General features: G+C 33.5%; 1 non-coding gene across 1 annotated transcript; it reads left to right on the top strand.

The window, feature by feature from the left end:
* The first annotated feature begins 15,930 nt into the window (after nt 1-15,930).
* TRNAK-CUU (transfer RNA lysine (anticodon CUU)) lies at nt 15,931-16,003 on the top strand. Its single transcript has one exon. It is a non-coding gene; the product is annotated as a tRNA-Lys (tRNA).
* Nucleotides 16,004-16,662: the final 659 nt, after the last annotated feature.

Below are 16,662 nucleotides of genomic sequence, written 5' to 3'. Positions count from 1 at the left end.
TTCCCTTCACTCATAGCAGTAGTTTCATAAACTTCACAAATCTGACGGTGAATATCTGCAGCAGACAAGTTTCTTGCCGACAAAAAACGTATTACTGACCATACCTCGCACGGGGTGGGCGAGTTGATAATCTTAAACTTTTTAAACACACAAAACAGACCGTACAAGTTACCTACATAGCTGCAACGGAGCACAGTTATTTCCAAGGGATGCCAGGACACGACGCTAGCACTCGTTACGGCGCGTGCGCCACCTATTAGTGTATACAACAAAACGGCCCTTACTTAAAAAACACGTTGCGTAGTATTCCCCGGTGAGGTTTAATTAAGGACCAACTCGGTTAGTTATTTCTTCACAGCTTTGGCTAAGTTTTTAGTTAGTTAACATTAGTTTAGTTCTTATTTTCTATTCTAAGCCCAAATGGAGGCTCCTCCTTGTAATCCTACAGAGGCCATCTATAAATGTTCTCAAATTAAAGAAAATGGTGTTTTAACCCTTCTTTGTAGATGTTACTCCAGCCTTTCAGACGTCAGCGAATAGTCGCTGCACACTTTTCAAGTAATCTAGTTGCCAAAGACAACCCAATTTACCTAGAACCTTATAAACTCGAGGCTTGGCGGGTTTCCTCGGTGAAATCCAACTTTAATCGTCAGCTGGAGAGTGTCTCAGTCATCTTATTAACTGTGCTAGTACGGTCTACTGGTGAAGCTAGAAAAGCATTAGCCGTCTCTTGTCTTGTCTTGAAGGTAGGGGAGGCGTTTAAGAAGGATATATTTTTGTTCAAGAAACTTGAGTTTCACCGTACGAGTGTTTTGATAAGTTCTTTCAATTCTGATTCAGTTCTTTCAACCTTTCAGCGACATTTACACCTTTATCGCGGATCTTTCGCACTGCTTCAATTTCGTCGAGTAAATCCCACAAATCGATGTATTCATCTAGGCCCCACTTCATGGAGCTTCGTTTGAATAACATTAATCTGTAAATGCTCAATAACTGGCATGATAGTTTTCAAAGTCCAAAATGTAAGAAAGCAGGGGCTTCAAAAAAGTGTGTACTCGCACGGTGACATCAACCTTATCATATAAGAACGTTTCCCGAAGCGTTATTAACAGATAATGTAGTTAAAGGGTTTATTCACAGATAATGCAGTTAAAGGGTTAAGCACTTTTTTTGAAGTTTTGTTGTTTGATTTTTTTTCACTCATCCAAAAACTATTAATAACCAAATGAGCAAAAAAGAGGGACTGACTGTGAAAGATCAATCATATTAACATGTAATTAGTTATTTTGTTCTTCAAGCCAAATTTTAAAAGAATAACAGATCTCTAGTGAAAATATACTGCAATTCATCCCAGAGCACAATACAAACGCGATAAGACGACTCTGGACTTTTTATGATGTTTAATTAAAAAAGTCTAATGTATAGCTGTAGAGAAATCAGGATTTTTGGAAGCGGGCAAGAAGAAAAATTAGCAACGCCTTCGCCGGGAATCGAACCGCGAACCTCTCAATTACGCGCTGACCACTACACCACGAAGGCTCGCTAAGAAGGCAGAAGAAATACCTTATATAGCGATCTCACAGATTTCACCTTGATGTAGTGAAGGTGTTCTAGAAATTAATTAAACAATCTGGATACTCTGTTTGAGATAAAAATAAATAGCTATGTTTCTATTAGCTTAAATATTAGCCATGGTTAATAACATGGATATGGTTTTAGATGGACCTTTCAAGAACAAAATCACCGCCTTATATTCGTAACAGTGAGATTGTATTGAGGTAAAGAGGATGTTGTTCTGAAAGTAATCAAAAGCTAACCAAACCTTAATCATGAGATAACCTTCTGTTCTAAGATATATTAAAGTATTATGAAACACACTGAGCGAAAAGTCAAGTTTGATATCTCTGTGTATTTTATACGAATTCCTTTTATGGCAATAAAAGAGGTATCAGTGGAGCTACATCCAGTGAAATAGTACAGTGGAACATAAAATTACATGCCTGAGAATGTGAAACTGGTGTGATTATGAAATAGATGTTTGTAAGCAGGTGTGAGTATAAATTGCAAAACTAACATAGGAAAATATTAACTAAAACCATTAATTTCATAATTTTTTTTTGTTTTATGCGATTACTCATAAGTACGCCAGAATTATATCTGCTTAAAGGAAGGGATGACGTAGAGGATTTCTGAGCCAAATTGGCTCGTATTCATATAACACATGACGAAAACAACGAAATCTCTCATGCAGCCAACCCGTTTGCTGGAATTCGAACCCAGATCGAAATACCAATTTTCGGCGATCTTGCCACTCGGCAGCAAGTGGGCTCTAATTTGCATAGAAAACATAAAACGTTAGTTCTTCCTGTTATAATAACTTGAAATATGCGTGTAATTAAAGTACTGCAAATCAATTTTAAATACTGGTTAAGAATTTAAAAACACTTTTAACAAATTCAAGGGCATTAAGTGAGAGAGAAGTGTAGAATCTCACAAAATAAAACACTTATATTACTACGAAAATTCGCACAGCACACTATAGATTTTAGATAGTGCTTATCAGCTAGAGCCGCCTTTAAGCTGTAAAAATTTTCTTCTCTCTCACTGTTTCAAATCACGGTATCTTTAAAGGTATGATAAATGCGACTCTTCCATTATTTGATGTTGAAAAATAATAAGGCTTTTTTCAGATAAGTACAGGAGCGAGAGGAAAACAAAGATTTGTAATCAAAATGCTTTTAGGTTACGGTATAAAGCACAGTTACGGTTGCTGAGGGGTAGGGATGTACCTTTCTCCTACACATTCCTAGTACTCTAAAAAATGCATATTTCTACACTCTAGTTTCACTTTGGAGAAAGTCGTTATGAAGAAAGAGAAATTCATAACTATGTAAATTTCTAAATGATAAACCGTGTAAATTTCCTTAAGAAAAGGAACGAGAGCTTAGTGTAATTAGCCAAATTTAAAGCAAATGTATGCTGAATTGAAAGTTCAAAAATAAAAGAATTGAGCTTATCACAAATTTGATGTGTATTAAATTGAAATTTTATTTTCGAGTTTAATCAAAGACTAATGGTAATTATAACTTTAATACGACTTCACTTGAATTTTGTGAAAAATAATGTTGAGTACGCTTTGGAAATAATTTAAATATCATAGATATTATTCATAGGTATTTCAAAGACGAATTATCTGCGCAACATCAATCTTTTATTATGACCCTTAGCAGAGGATGGCCATATTTCTTTTATAATACTATTTTAAGGTGTTATGTCCAAGTGGCTTGTTTCCATAAACACAGCCTTTTACAATAGCTTTAGAGGAAATCATATTTGGAGATTTGGTAATTGCAGATGCTAAAGTATCTCTCTTTTTCAAATCTATCCCATTGTTTTCACTGAAAATCTCTAGTCACTAAATTGAGTCGGATGTGGGCTTCTATGTCAGCCTAAAGGATTTTTGAGTTATAGTGCAAGGAATAATTGCATCATAGAATCCTCGCGAAAACCAAATCTCCCGTATTTCTTACTTCGAAAAGCCTAATAGTCTCTGCAATGGCGCCTGAACTGAAACGTGGAGGAAACTAACTCGTCAACACCTTGATTTGGGGAAATGAGTCTTTTGTATCTTCCGAATCGCCATTCAAGTGGGAGAGAATGTAAAGAATATCATATTCCCTCATGAGTGTTCTCTTGGTGCAACTAGTTAAGAAGTTTAAACGGAAGGTGGGTGGCTGAAATTCCTGTGAGGATTCTTTTAAATTTTTAACAGGTTTCCTGCATCAAAAATCTAATAGTTAAAAAAGTAAAAATTACGATATGATCTTTGGAAAGTCCTGAGCATTTTTGAAAACGTTTCCTTGCAGCCCATTCAATACCTACTTAAATTCCCAACTCAGAATCTGCGTAAAAGAATTTAGCAACAAAATTAAATGGAACTTGAAGTATAATATTGTTGGGTGCGTACAGGTTCGTAATAGATTGAATGCAAAAGTCCGATGAAAAGTTAATAAAATTTGTTCTAATCACAAGAAATATAACAAAACGTTAGATTATTCATCAAAAATATTCGTACAATATCACAATATTACGCAATATATACAGTAGCTATATTTTAAACTATTAAAACGTTAGCTAGAACACAATGCAAAGCGCAGCGAAAGCTAATCCGATCAACAAAAGTACAGCAGCTAAGTAAACAACTCACTTAACAATTGAGCTGAGATGTTCTCTCTCTGGCTTTTTCCAGCCTTTTAAATCCGCCCCGCAAGACAGTTCTAGCAGTTTCTGGAAACCAAAAACTGTAGAATTACGGTTATAGCTAACATAGTAATCAATTACATTTATTTAAATTAAATATTAATTACAGAGTTAAACTTTTATTCAATGTTAAATGTACGTGCTCTTGTATTTTTACTTTTCCGGCGCAGCTTCTCTTAAATTTTGTCACGCCCTGCACTGCATGGGTAAATAAAACGATTTTAATTATAATTCTATAAAAAATATCTAGCTAAATACAAAATTCATAACAATATATTTAAGTCTAAAATTAGCCATTTGAATTTTTGGAGAACTGAAAAAGGGTCAAAGGGAGGAAGCTTAGAAAAAATTCCATCAACAGTTCTATCAAATTGTTTAGACAATGCTGCCTAAGGAAACTCAATGTATTCATGCTACATGGCGGTTAAAAAAAATCTGTGTTAGGTGACATCATTTCTTGTTTTTGTGGTTATCGAAAAAAAAATTCTTTTCCTCTTCGGAAGTATGAAGAGAAAAGATTTCAAAAAGTTCGAAAAGCAGCGATTGCAACTCTCTGATTTGGAGTAATCCTTAGAAAATACATTCTAAGGTTTCAATCCCCCGGAAAAGAACTGAAATTGTATCATATTCCGCTTTTCCCTTTCTACTTTAGCGAAGAGAATGATTCTTGTACTTTTATCATTCAACTTTTCATTTTATATTAATAACTTTGATTATCACTTTTTGAATATCACTGGTAAAGTCACCGGTAAAGAAGAACGTCTAAATGAATAATATATTTAATTAATATTAAGCATTGAAAATAAAAATAAAAAAATTTCAGTGGATCTTATCTACAATTAGGTTTTAAGAAGATTTTTCAGGTTAGGTTAGGTTATTTGAGTAAGGCAAAGCACATGAGGGCTATCTGTCTAAAACAAGAGATGCCTTTGTGGAGTACTTTTAAAGGAAACTAGCTCTCATTCAAGTTACACATGAGGAAAATTACGAAACCTTTCTTGTAACCAGTCCTTTCACTAGGTTTCGAAATCACGGCAAGCTACCATTGTTCTGCGATTTTACCGCTCGGCCGCAGCATTCACGAGATCCTTAAGAATTCATGGGTGAAAGGGACGCCCAGATGGGAAAGTGATTAGTACCGAAGGGCCCGAATTCGAATCCCGGAGAAGGCTTGGATCATCGCTTCCTCCCTCAGTAGTGGCCAACGCCTATAACGGATAGTGCACGCTACAGGAAGTAAAATAATCATCGTCAAAAGGCAGAGGTTATGATCTATTCATAGCAGTTAAACTTTAATGATTTTCGAATTACACTCGCTATAATAATATGGATATAACGTAAAAAGACACATGAAAATTCATGGTGTTTCACAATGACTCACTCATTCTTCATTTTTTATAATTGTCACTAGAACTGTCATGTCCTGTTTGTTTAAATAAGGCTATTTGCCTAAGAAGTAGCTTGGTAAGGAGTTTCTAAGAAAACTAGGCCCATTCCCAATACGTATGGAGAAAAGAATATAAATGTCAGTGCCTTCGGCCAGTCCACAGGGAGTCAATGAGATCATCGTCGAAAGACAGGGGCTATGATCTCTTCATAGCAGTTAAACTTTAATGATTTTCGAATGACACTCGCTTTAATAATGTGAGTTTTAGCATAAAAAGACACATAAAAATTCATCGTGTCCCACAATGACTCGCTCATTCTCCTTTTTTTATAATTATCACTAGAACTGTTGTTTTCTGTTTATCTGAATAAGGCTGTTTGCCTAAGGGGTAGGTTGGTAAGAAGTTTCTACGAAAAATAGGTCGTATTCCTCTTACATGCGGGGAAAAGAATATAAACGCCAGTACCAGGCCAGTGCACAGGGATTCAATGAGACACCAGTGTTCAGCGATCTTAATCTCTCTACCACTAGTAAGCCTAGAACTATCTTAAACGAAAAGTGTTAAATTTTTGTTTATATTATTGGTCTTGAATGTAAGTTCTTTTTATGTTGCGACAGAAACTCATTTTGTAATCAAAAATAATTCACTGTGAACATACAATGTGAACACAGGTTTTCGAAGTAAGAAATACGGGAGAAAAGCACTTGTGTATTCAGGGGGATTCTATAATGCAATTATTCCTTACACTTAAGTTTGTGATGTTTTTCGTGATAAGACAAAGGTCCTCGCCAAATGTTAACGGGAGCCATAAATTTCAAACATTATTTTTCTCAGTTGTGATGCCAATTGCTATGATCCTTAGCTTCAGTTCATCAATTTCCAGTGAAAGGCGTGGAATGAATACCTTGTCTTTCACGAAGTTCCACTAAACGAAAGCAACAGGTATGAGATCTGCAGCTCGAAGTGACCTTTCAATGAATTCTTTATCTTGAGCACTGCATTCATCCAGTACAATATTTTGGTAGTTATTTAAGAATAGGCTACACTCAGATGCTCCCATCTTCCCCACCACTCGATGATTAATATTTACAAATGTATCCTTATATTTAAAGGCATGAAATCACCTCAGTGTTAATGTTCTTGGCAGTTCTTTTTAGGAAATTACATTTGATTTTTGTTTTAAATCGGATTGAACTGTGGTCGTCTTCTCCGGGAAAGAAGCCGCTCCTTAAAGGTGAAACAATGTTCCTTTACTCCCACCACAAACAAAAACAATAGAAGTGGTTTCAGCAGTTCCTCAAAAAAACAAGAAACTTAACTATGTTCCCCGTCTGCTTATACAAGTTATATATAAATACGTTTGACTATCTCCTGTTGTTTAATATATGAAACTATATCATTCATTTTTAGATACCTTCATGATGTCGTAATTAGAAAGCAGCTCCATGTAATACTTCTAAATATAATATAAAAAATAAGAAAACTCTAAAAACCTAGAGGCATATAAAACCTACACCTACACAAAATTCTCTGCAGTTACTATCGTAAAGTATTTCTCCCGCCTTCTTAGCATACCTTCGTAGTGTAGTAGTCTGCACACTGGGCGCGTATTCCAGAGGTCCGTGGTTCGATTCCCGGCAAGAGCGTTGCTCATTTTTCACTCCTCCTGCTTCCAAAAAAAGACCTAATGTCTCTACACTATTATAGTGCTTGTTACTGACTGTGAATAAAAAACAAGATTTAGTGATGTGTTTTTAATTATAAAAATTGTTCAAAGCGGTATTATTAAGCTTAAGTTATTTTCAGATTTTTAATTATGTGGTATAATCACGTAAGAACGATAAATGTAAATACCTTTTTTGTAGATGCTTTTTAAAACCAAAGTATTAATATCAATACCGATGTATTTATTATTGCCATAAAAAAATATTAGTATCTGCTCAAATTTGTTACCTATAATCATAAGAGCTGTTACAAAGCTATCCGAAATTTCATTAGCTTTCCCAGGTTTCTTTAAGTTTTGTTCACTCTCATAAAAACATCGCATTCACATTCGCAAAAAAGAAATGATTAAATTCAGTTTTCTAACCCGTTTTTAATTCAATCAATTTATGTAAACTGAATCGCTTAATTATTTTAAATATTGCAGCTGTTGTGCAATATTGAAATTTTTAATGCAACTGACCCTCGAATTATGTTGGAGCTAAAAATGCCAGCATGCTGAGTTTTGTATATTAGCTTCTTGGTAAATTATAACATTTTATGACATATTTGGGCTTATTTTATTGCAATGAACAACAAAGTGGAATAACATCTACATGACGTATTTTCACTCATCATACATCTGTCTTTCTAAGACTTATTGATGTTTGTAATTGGTATTTCAATGGGCAATAAATCTCCAAAATGTTTCTCTTATTTGTTAAGTGAAAGGCCTTTGTGTAAAGCAGACTCGCACAGTCAAACTTACGCACTTCAGGGGCTAATTATGTATAGTTTTAGGAAACGTTTTTGATACAGCATTAAGGCTGAATGCCACTGAAATTTTACGTTTCATCAGAACGCTTTGATAATAAAATTCTTCTGAAGAAACATAAAATTATTTACAAGACATTACAAGTTTATTATGAACACATAAATTCACTTTGAACATCAGTTCTGTGCAAAACTGGTCTCTAATTGGGCAGCTATTATAAGAAAATTTATTTTAATGAGAGCTAGTGAAGAACTATAATAATCTATAAGGTATTTGTTGCCTCCTTTCTGCATGCCTTCGTGGTGTAAAGGTTAGCACACTCGGCGCGTATTCGAGAGGCCCAAGTTCGAGTCCTGGAGAGGGCATTGCTGATTTTTCATTTATTCTTGCTTCAAAAATAACCTACTGACTCTATAGTGGCGCCCGAACTAAAAAGTGATAGATGATGATTCTTCACCACCAGGATTTGGCGATTGGTTTCCCTAATCCCCAGTCGCCCTTTAAAAAGGGATTTTTCTCCCTCTTTTCTTCATGCTTTCGTGGAGTAACGGTTAGCACATTAGGCGCGTATTCGAGAGGTCCAGGCTCGAGTTACGGAGAGGGCATCGTCATTTTCCATGTACTCTTGCTTCAAAAATAACCTAATGACTCTACAAGTCTTGCATTAATAATATCTGAATCTGTATAACTAACAATATACGTGTTAACTGACACTCCATTTTAGCGGAGAATTTCAGAATTCCTGCTTCCTTGAAACAGGAAAGAAATGCATCTCCATTTAGAGCACTCTCCCTGTAATGGGTAAAAGTGTTAATCGCGTGACTGTTCGCTAACGGAAGGTTTTGTTGCATCTATTATTAATCTTTTAGCAGTTATCAATAAATAAAATAATTTCAAAGAAGAATGTTGCTTAGAAGTTCAACAGTTCGAGCAATCGGTTTACACTAGACCACGTTGAACTGTTTGTATTCATACTGTGCATGAAGAGAACTGCGAAAACACCCATGCAACTAGCTCATTAGACAGAATTTGAACCTGGGTCCAATCATCAACTAAGGGGCGTACAAAAGACCGAGATTAAGGTTAATAATTTCAGATTTTTGAGTCAGTATCAAAGTACAGAAATCAGTCCTTGCACGTTTATGTATATTTTTTTTACACATATAGCCTTTTTCTTCATATAAATGTAATCTTTTTTTCAAACAGCAACTATTTGTATATCACACAGTCGCTAGAATGAATAAATAAAAATTAATTTAAACATTTTTTTCTTTTAGTTTTTATCTTTTGTAATTCAGTCAAAAAGTAGTATGTAATTGTGAAGATATTAAATTTACGTAATTCATAAATTGTTTCCTTTTCGGTGGTTTGATAGGTGTTTGATAACTAACAAAATAATTAACTTGGAAATTACAGGCTAAACCGAATTAAAAGTAAACAAAATCATTACCTTATAAGTTATATGCTTAAACATTTTCAAATTTACAAATCTAATGTTACAGCAAAACGGTGTCCTCATGCTTTTTCTAACTCTAATCTCTCAAGAGTTATTTCTATTCGATATATTTTAAGTGCTCTCATGACATAAAGACACTATAGTCACGAATATCATACATTACACGAAACTCAAATTTGAACCCCAAGGCATCAGAATCATTCAGGCTTTTCTAATAACTATACGGTCCGAAGCGGTTACACATATATAAATATTGTGGCTTTTCTGTCTTTGTACGTAAGATACATTCATCTTTCATTCCCATTAACCGATCTTATTTTTGATACTTTTTTGAACTTTTTTGCGAAAGCAAAATTATAATTACGTTCAAAATCGTAAAAACAACGAAGTTCGAAGTTCAGATTTTGAGCTTGAAGGTGCAGTTGCCCCTCGCTCCCTATTTTTAACTTCGCTAATTTTCTTGTCTTTTGTGTTACATGTTTGATCAGATAGCCTGTCTCAGTAAAAGTAGGCGGCCTGTGTAACTCTGATTAAAAATCCGGTTATAACAACGTGCAGTGCTGATAAGGACCACGTGTTTCTGAGACTCTTCCCCTTTTATTTTTCTTCTTTCTAGGTATTTCTTTCTCCTGATGAGGAAGGACCTTTAGCTGCCCTCGAAATCGATTGTTTCAATATACTTACGCTAAATATAAGGTTGTTTTTACGATTTTGATTGTAACATTAGCGTGTTTCTCTTCTAGTCTATAATTGCGTTATTTGCACTTATAATTCACTAGAAGAAAAAAAGCTCGGGAATTAATTAGAGTAAAACTGTAGTTATCTGGCCTCCAAACAACCGGAATTTTAGATATCTCTTGTTTTTTCTATCAAGTAAATTGAAGCTTGTTTTTAATTTATATAAGTATTTTTTAAATTTTTATCGTTTTGAATAAAAAGAAGATAATAAAATATAAAACGCACTTTTACAAGAAGCTACTAAATTCGTTTTCTCAATGTTTATTTTCTCCAGTACAACAAAATAACTTGCTTCATAATAAGAATACGATAGATAAATATCATACAAAATACAAAAAATAGCTAGATCGAGATCGGTCATTTGAAATTTATTCACTAAATATATGTTACAACTTAGATTTATTTTAGTTTTGAGAGCTATGAAAAAATGTTGCTGGCAGTCTTAGGAATCACGGCTGTTTTGAAACTCTTCTAACAAAAATCAGGCTACTTTTAGAAAAATAAAAATAATAAAATGGATTTTTATTCAAGCCGTATTAATAAAAGGCAGATATAAAACATGAAATTAACGAGGTCCTGACAAAGCTAAGATTTAAGATCGTTTGGCCAGACCTTATCCTGACTGTATAAGTTATTTCTTCCCGCCTTCCTAGCATGCCTTCGTGGTGTAGTGGTTCTGTTCGCTGAGCTGGTATTCCAGAGGTCCGTGGTTCGATTCGCGGTGAAGGCGGTTGCTAATTTTTCATCTCTCTGGCTTTTCCAATTAAACTAATGTCTCTACAGTGGGGTCCGAACTAAAAGGGTTGTGAATAATGACTCTCCACACCCAGAATTTGGCGATTGGGTCCCCTAAAAACCCCAGTCGCCCTTTGAAAAGGGGAGTATATAAGGTATTTCTCCTACATTCCTAGCGTGCCTTCGTGGTGTAGTGGTTCTGCACGCTGAGCCGGTATTCCAGACGTCCGTGGTCCGATTCCCGGCGAAGACGTTGCTAATTTTTCCTCTCTCCGGCCTCAAAATACCCTAATGTCTCTACAACTGAAATTTAAATGCATAATTTATGAATATGTCACCTATAGGGCTAATGGGGTAGATTTAAAGGTTAAATAACGTTATTTGAATATGACAAAGCAAAAGAGGGCTATCTGCCAAAAACGAGGGATGCCTTCGTGCAGCAGATTTTAAAGAAAACTGTCTCGTATTCACGTTTACGAATTGCGAAAAAATTACGATAAACACACGTACAGGCAACCCATTCGTCTAGGTGAGATTCGGGATTAGATCTACCAATATTCTGTAGTCTTGATTGCTCGTACATTAATAGAACACAGTACATTTAAAAGAACAGCCAAGTCGTGCATTGCTTTGGTGAAGGAATGAAAACTTTTTACAACGAATGAGAAAATATGATAAAATACTGCAATTCCAAATGAAATATATAAATAGATTATTGTATGGTACTTTTGAATAAATTTTAAAATTCACCATTTTTTTTAATTTTTAAAGTTTTTTTTTTTTTTTTATACAGACATATATATATATATATATTAGGTATTGGGATTTTGAAAGTACCTATAATGAAACTTATAGCTGAAGCGCGATATCACTACAAAATTTTCTGTTTTGTAAAAACTTGAAAATGCAGGCTTGAAAGATGCTAAAGACATTTTTTTACTATTTTAATAATATATTCATTTTAATTGACTGTTTCACACATTATTATTTTATCCTTCATAGGCTAATATCTAGTACAATTAGAAATAAGCCTTACATAATGCCGTTAACATACAAGCGAATGCCAAACAAGGAAGGAATATGCAGCTCTGACGCGTGCGCAAACGGCCACCCTACCCATTCTCTGCAATGGTGAAAAACCAATTTATAAGTCCTCTCGTTGATGATGAGAGCAGGAGAAGATATTTTTAGGCCTTGCAGTGAGTTAAAACATGATACTCTTATGAGAATAGTTCGAATGAAAAATTTACTTCTGTTTGCAGTAGCATTAATTGATATTGATTGAATGTCTTCCACCCTTGTCGCTATAGTTCATCATCAGTAATCAAAACTTGGAAGGCTATTTAAATATTTTTCGCTAGTAGATGCTTCGCACTTGAAAGGTCAAAGTAATACCACTCAGAGTAATTGACAGGTACATCTATGCATATTCAAGAACGCGCTATCACAATAACGAAGAAATAGTTCCGAGCTTAGGAACTCATTAAGCATAAGAATTATTATAGAAATCTTTTCTATATAAAGAATATTTGTCATAAAAATACCTTTTAAAAGTTATACATAATTATAAAACTCCAAATGAGAAATTAGCAAACAGGTAAATTATGTAACCGTTTTTAAACATCTGAATTTTCAAAATGAGCTTATGTCTATAAATTAAAGAATTATCACATTAGTTACAGACGTTTAAGAATAATACGAATTAGTCCATAAAACTATGAATAATTTATCAATTATTATGGTAATATATCTGCTTCCAATAGAAATATTCTCACCTTTAAATATTTATGAGCGATGAATGACTAAGAAGTTTCTACGTCCAATAATGTAATCAAAAAAAATAATTAATTTCATAAATTCCAGCATATTATCCCAAATATAAAAAGTAAATTTCTCGAAAGAGCCTTATAATCAAATGATCTCAAACTTAATGTTCTTATAACTAAATTATTTTTTAAGAAAACCGCATTTACATACTGTTAGAGCTTTAGCTGAAGCGCGATGTTTCCTCCCTGAAGATAAAGAAACTAAATCGGAATCCTCAGATTTGATAGCCTCTCAACAAATATAACCTCCAAAGACAAAGTTGAAGATAGAAGAAAGTTTTCGAATAAGAATGGGTGTTTCAGCTCATTTTTTTAGAAAATGAACACTATATTTGAATATGGGACCGTGAAGAAATAATTGACAAGATTATTCATTAAGTGCACGCCACATGAAATAACAGAAAAAGTTGCTTTTTACGTCTTTCGTTGGAATAGTTAAGGATATATTAAAATATTATTTCCGTGCAAAATGCTGCTGAAAATTTAATCATTATAGACAAAATAGTAATAAATAATTAATCCAATTAAAAGTGGTAAACTTACTAATAGAAAAAATAATATTTAAAATTAAAATCAAACTCGAAATGAAACATAACAAAATAAATAACATATAATGGTTGAAAATTCCTTAGTGTTTTCAAGGGACAGCCAAAAATCTTTCAGCGGAACCATATTTCTAAATTATATCCGAATGATTACCAAAATAAAACAGCAATATAATAAAATAACGAATTTAAAGTAAACAACATTAAAATAGCAATATGAATATTTTAATTATTTTTAAATGATTAATCATCAAAATATAATCTGCTCCGAAGTAATTTAAAGAAAATTATACGAAATAAATCAATATAAGATCAGAAAGAAAGTCAAATTTATTTTTAGAAATTACTAATTTGAAGATCGTTATAGTAAATTCTTCAGCTATCAATAAATGTGGAATCAGCGAAACTTACAAAAGGTAAAAATTCTCCACCTCAAATTGAAAATTTAAATTTAAAAGAATTTTTTTAATTTTGGAATTTTATGATAACAAACAGCTGAATCAAAAATCAAAGAAAGAGAGTTGTGAAACATTTTTATATAATATGGAAATGGTGCAAAAAAGTAATTTAGTCTTTAGTCAAAACTGCTGGAAATGAATTATCAAAAAACAATTTGCCAGGTATCTTACTTAAAACGTATAGCAAATATGTAACCTGCAATGTCAGATTGGTAAGATAATAATAAGTAATATTAATTTGTTGGATTTCTAATCTGTAGATTGTATATATATTTATATAAACACAAAAGAAAGTTTAAAAAAATTCAAAAAGTATTCTTAAAATTAAGTTTATAAAAAAAGTAAATAAACGGATTTGCGCTTAACCAGAGCTTAGTTCCAATTTTTTTCTTTTCATTCTAATAATTATATATATATATATATATATATATATATATACTTTCATTCTGAAGAAAAATTATCGGAAAGTTTTTTTTTTTTTTTTTTTTTTTTGTTGTCCCCTTTCTTTTGCCTTGTTACATTTTAAAGGTGGTGAAAATATAAAAGAAATGGTTAGGGCTTTTTTAGAAAAGTGTTCTTCATTTCACAAAAACAAAGCATCTCGTTGGTTCTCTGCCTGAAAAAACGAATTATTATTATTAAGAAATTATTATATTATTAAATATGATTAAGAAATTATCTCATATTAATGTTACATTTGAAATAAACGACAAAAACGCTCATACAGCCAGCCTATTCGCCGGGATTTAGACCTGGGTCGAAAACCACTGAGCAGAAATGCTATTCATTTGGCCTTTTAGAACTGAAAATTCTCTTAAATTTTAGCTCATTTAGGAACAAAATTTAATATTTAAATTCATCTGCCATACGAAAGATCAAAATTTCAATTTAATACAGAATAAAATGTTAACAAAATGGATTGCCATGAAACATATTTTATTAAACAAATAATTTTCAAGTGAATGACAACTAACTCAATATTGTTTTTTTTATTTTGAGTTAGAAGTTTCCCTTGCTTAATAATTATCAACAGGACATTTATTTAGGCATTGGTGTTGTAGACACATTAGGTTATTTTAAGCAGGAGCCTTGAAAAATGTATAATGCCCTCGCCGGGACTCGAACCCTGGACCTCTCGAAAACGCGCCGAGTTTGCTAACCGTCACACCACAAAGACATACTGAAAGGAGGGAGAAAATACCTTATAGATAATGGAACATTTTTCAATTAGCATTCGATTTCAAAATATCTTTCATTAGTTATATTTTTTGTATTTTCAGAAATGACACTAAATACTGACCAGATACATAAAGTGTAAAATTTAATGTATGTCAAATCGAGTTCATTGCTTTAAATATTCATATAAAAGAAAATATTCACATTTGTAGTTCTCTCGAGGTTATTTCCTTTATAAATTTAACGTCATTCAGTCTGAAAATAAGCAAATTAATGACAATCCTGAATCAACCAGGATTCCTTTTTCAGAAACAAAATTGCACTATTGTGACAATTTGCGTATTTGCTATCACTTCTGACGTATCCACGTAGCTCATTCCCTCCAGGTAGGTATGCAGATTTTTCAGACGAGTGTAGAGGCATAAGTATTTGGTTGTACGAAAAGTCATGAGACATTTTTTCTATGTGCTTCAAAGGTCCTTTATTTACGTAAAAATCAATGATCAGTCAATAATAGTATGTTCCCTATTTTGTTTGGTAATATTTTTCTTCTTCAAATGAGCATCGGAATTACTCAGTCACAAAAGAACCTAGCTTTGTCGGCGAAAAGCTGAACAAGAATTTGAGTTACGGCCTCGTTTAAATTGAATTTTACACTACGAAAGACATTTTGAAGATAACGAGACAGGTGGCACAAGATCAGGAGAGCATGATACGCGTGGCTGTACTTTTCATTCAAACTCCAATAACTTTTGCCAGCGATCAAATTTGTGTGGGGTCTTGTTTCCAAGCTTCTACCAAAGAGCCAGTAAATCAGTTCAAATGTAAGCTTTTATCAACTGTATAAGGTATTTCTCCCGCCTTCTTAGCATGCCTTCGTAGTGTAGTGGTCAACACGCTCGGCGCTTATTCGAGAGGCCCGTGGTTCGAATCCCGGCGAAGGCGTTTCTCATTTTTCATCTTTCCTGCTTCGAAATATCCTAATGACTCTACATCTGGAGAGTTTCAAATAATCCATCTTCAGGAAACTTCCGGCGTTCATTAATCGTATAAAGACTGCATTCTATCCCAATATCGTGAGACCACACACAAGTATGATCGCCTGACAAAAATTATTGGAGTTTGGTTAAAAATTGTTGCCATGCTTATCATACTCGCCTGATCTTGTACTCTCACGCTTTCTCTTGTTCTGCTCTCTTCAAAATTTCTTAGTATAACATTCAATTCAGATGAAACTGTAAGTCAACACTCTATTCAGCTTTTCGTTGATACAGCTAAGTTCTTTTGTGAATGAGGAATTACGAATCTCATTAAAATAATGTGAAATTTTATCAAACAAAACGGGCAATATACTATTGACTGATCATTGTTCCTTATTTAAATTAAAGTCTGTTAAGAACAAAGAAAAACTGTATCATGACTTTTCAGACAACCTCAACTGGAAGCTAGAAGTTGTCAGCTGCATGAAATATGATATCATGCTATCTGATGTCATGCTATATCTGATGTCATGCATGATCTGAAGAACGTCAGCCGAGTCTGAACGTAAGGTATATGACGGAGCAAGCTGATGAATGGAGCCTCTACAAAGCAATAGCTGCTGA

This window comes from Stegodyphus dumicola, chromosome X2 (assembly GCF_044657685.1).
Source record: "Stegodyphus dumicola isolate Sdum_Otavi_A_Nest chromosome X2, ASM4465768v1".
NCBI lineage: Eukaryota > Metazoa > Arthropoda > Arachnida > Araneae > Eresidae > Stegodyphus > Stegodyphus dumicola.
The sequence above is the reverse complement of the archived record's forward strand: the minus strand, read 5'-3'. Positions and strand labels throughout refer to the sequence as shown.